Consider the following 3918-nt stretch of genomic DNA (forward strand, 5'->3'; position numbering starts at 1 on the left):
TGCTGCACTGCTCAGCGGATGCTTCTCGTCAGGGTTTCGACCATTCAGGAGTAGCGTGCTTCTCGCGGTCTCAGTCGCTGTTAACAAGAAGGCATTTTGAGTGTCTCCATTTAGCAGATACAGTCGTAAAGAGCCCACATGCTGAGAGTCACATTTACACTTTATTAATGAAAACAAAAAAACAAAATGTTCTGGCTCAGCTGTGTGTGTGTGTAAGTACTCGAGCTGGCTAGGGAGCAAGTATCCTAGGAACAGCAAGGACTGGTATATTCAGGAACTTCATCGTTCATGGCAAGGAGAAGCTTCAAGACTTGCATAAGAAAAATATTGGGAGCTTATCCTTTGTCATAGAGATAAATCTGTTTTATTTCATTTGCTCAGAAACAGCAGCATCTGCTTGTTCTTTTGGCTAAAGGGATGAAAAGGATCATAGCAAAGCGGTAGAGTCATAGGAAGCAGTCCAACACTGACAAAGAAGGAACAAAACATTATGCCTTGAGGTATTCTGTCTTATTCCAGCTTTGCCGATGGCTAAAAGCTTACCCACATCATTTTGGCTGGCTTTTTGGTACATCTTCGTTACCTAAGAAGCTTTAAAGTATGCTGGTTTGTAGTAGTAATTTGTAACCAATTTTTGCTACAAATGGTAGCAGTTCTCACCAAAATAAATCCTGGGGCTCCCTTACGCTCATTATAGCTCCAAAGGTCATTTGTAAATTAGCCTGCTGCATGGGGCACCTGTGGGCACTCAAACCATGGCCACGAGCAAAATATGGACTTAATATTTCATGAACTCTAAGTTTTAAGATTCGAATGTGGTTCCTTATTACATGATCCCAACTGATCAGTAAAAAGAAAGTGCCATTCACTAGCCATAAATAGTAAGTTGTTGCCATATGGTATGTCATGACAAACAACTCTTTTTCTTTACTGACTGTGGTTTATCTATCAACCATAACTTTAATTTCTTTTGGGTAGGTCCTCAATTGTCATAAGTCTACAAAATCCATGCAGGTATATGTGGCTCTCTATATGAGCTGGAAAATTGATCTTTATTTTTCTTTTAGTCGAAATTGAAATGAAAGTTTTGCATTTAATTACAGTTTCACTATAAAATATTTATTTCCATTTATCTGAAAATAAATTAAAATAAAACTATGATTTTAAACCAAATGTGGGACATAAGTGGCAGAAAAACAGACCTGCTCGTTAAGCACTTTAAAACATATATTATTTTTCTAAATGAAAGAACCTATAGAAGGGAAAGAGACTAATTAGTAGAGTTACAAATTTGAAAACTCTAGAATTATATGAATACTACAAGGCATGACAAGCCTTGATCTGAAATATGTACACATCCTATTCCATGCAAAAGCATTATTTGCCCTATATACTCTCTTTTTTTTCCTTATTATGGCTCTATTTATTGTTCTTACTTTCACAGCATTACATTAATGTCGAGCCATTCCAAATGTCATGGTAGAATTCAACTGTTCTCTGAATTGGTGGTTTCTTTCAGGAAGTTACTTAGTCGGCATCTAATGCTTACCAAAGTTACAGCAGTTGTAAAAAATCTGTACATGATCAAAATCCTCCCGTATGTCATGAGCGTGAGATGTATTTTGGCAAAAGAACAGCCAAAAGAGCTCATGTTTTTGTGTACTTGGTGCTAAAACAGAACATTAGCTCTACAGAAGTTCTGTTGATGCAATTTATTACCCAAATTACTTGTTAGATAATGTAAGTAATTTAAATAGAAGTAATATTTTCTTAAAATTATAAAAGCAGCTTCAGATGCAGTGCAGTATTTCTATACTAAGGCACCAGGAGCCTTCTCAGAGTTTCTTTGGATAAACTCATTAAACGCGTAGCATTTCAGCTCGCGGTCATTAACGGGGATGAAAAATGTCTTTGAGGGGATTAGAGCTTTTTAAAACTCTATTTAATTGTTTAAGTGTTGATTTTATTAGAGTTTAATCGTGTCCCTGGAAAAGACAGAACCGTAATCCCGAGGTTAGGTTAAATATTGCTGGAAAAGCAAGCGGTACCAGCGCCCAAGCGCTTTGGCTGGCCGAGGCTCAGCGCTGCCGTTACGCAGGACGCTGGCCGGTGCCGCCGCCGGCCCCCCGCGAGGAGCAGAGCCGCGAGCTGGGCACCGGTGTCCCTGGCGTCACCGCGACTCTGCGGTACCGGCTTTTGTGAAGGGACCACCTGCTTCCTGCAGGCACAGCTTGTGCGCGCTAGACGTTCCTGATTTTTCGTGTGACTTTTTTAAGCGCCACAGCATACCTATCCATAGAGGGAAGACGTCCCAGGAGACGCTTTTCACTACGAGACAGTTCTCAATATTGTATCTATCATTAGCATTATGAAAAGAAGACGTGACCATGTGCAGCAAGGATACCAAAGGCAAATTCAAACCCAGATACGTAAAGATCCCTCCGTTTAACTGCTCTCACGGCACCAAGCACTGTGTTGGATAAACCCTGCTAGAATTGGTGGGGCAGGGAAGAGCAGAAATAGTGCTTTTCTTGCACGCATGTAATTTTGTGACAGAAATTACCTTGTTATTTTCCCTTTCACAACCGTATCTCATTCTTTGGTGACTGAACAGACCCAGGCTGTGCGGCTCAGGGAACGCCTGTGCCCGCAGTTGCTGTTGGTGGCAAAGCTTTCCCGGAGCGTCCGCCCTGGCCGACAGGCTGTGGAACGGGCCGCGGACAGGCCTGTCATTTATTTGCTGGTTTTAATGCTCTCTATTGACCTTTCGCCACCATGACATTATCGGAAACCAAGGGAAGGGGATAAGTTCAGCCTCGGCCAGCCTGAGAAGGAAGCGCCGAAGTCCTGAGTTCGCATACTCTGGAAATGACTGTGTGATGTGATGGTGACTATCGCCACCTTCTTAATTGGATTCCACGCTGATAACTTTGTGTGTGTAAACAGGGCCATATGCCGTCTGCGCGGCTCCTTGCTGTGGGCTGACTCCCCTGAGTGCACGCGTACCATTTGCTTGTGATAGGTCATACCCGCCAGGTGTCCTCTGTTACGACTGTTACATGACGTAAACATAGTTCAAACTTTAGCCAGTTAAAGAAAGCAGTGAGCTAACCAGCCGCTCCTAGCTGTTGCTATTTCGAGGGTACCAAAGCAGACGAGGTGCCACGCAGCGCCGCGGAGAGGCCCAGGCGACCGGCAGGGGCAGTAGGCGCTCGAAGGCTGCCCCGCACGCGGGGCTCCGCGGGAAGCAGGATGGGGCGCCGTGCGGGGCGATAAGGAAGAGCACAGCGAGAGCAAGGAATGGAGGAGCACAAATCCCATTTGTTTTGCCATTTAGTTTCCATGCCAAGCACCACGGTTTATCATGGGCTCAAACGTATTAACTGTTAAACGGCAAATGACTGGTAAGCGAAACATGCTTTTAGATGTCCAAAATATAAATCTGCTGCTGATGCAGAGTGGTGCAAAACTGTGAGCAGTAACATTTCTGCTAACGCCATGGTACTTTTAAATCTTTGTGGAGCACAGATGTTTCACGGTGAACTTCAGTGACTCTGTGGCTGTATTTTTATCTTTGATTCCTTCTAAGGAAAGAAATAGACACTTCAGTTTTATTTGGGCAGCTTCTTCGCCCATGTCTGTCAATGCAAGGATTCAAAACATGTTTTTCGAAGACTTAGAGAGGAGTCCGCCTGCATAAAACTGTTACTGGCTGTATGCAGTCAGCACCTGCTGGGTTCTAACTCCCCTCTACCGTAAGTATTTTCTTTATTATAATCCTTGTATGCTACTGAAAGGGTTTTCTAGAGTAGCCAGGCTGTAGTTTCCGATGGTACCAGAATAATTAATAATTAATAAAATAATAATGTAACAATTTTCTACTGCTGATGCAGATATTTCTTTCTGAGATGGAATCAG

The sequence above is a fragment of the Dromaius novaehollandiae genome, chromosome 10 (genome assembly GCF_036370855.1).
Source record: "Dromaius novaehollandiae isolate bDroNov1 chromosome 10, bDroNov1.hap1, whole genome shotgun sequence".
Classification (NCBI taxonomy): Eukaryota; Metazoa; Chordata; class Aves; order Casuariiformes; family Dromaiidae; genus Dromaius; species Dromaius novaehollandiae.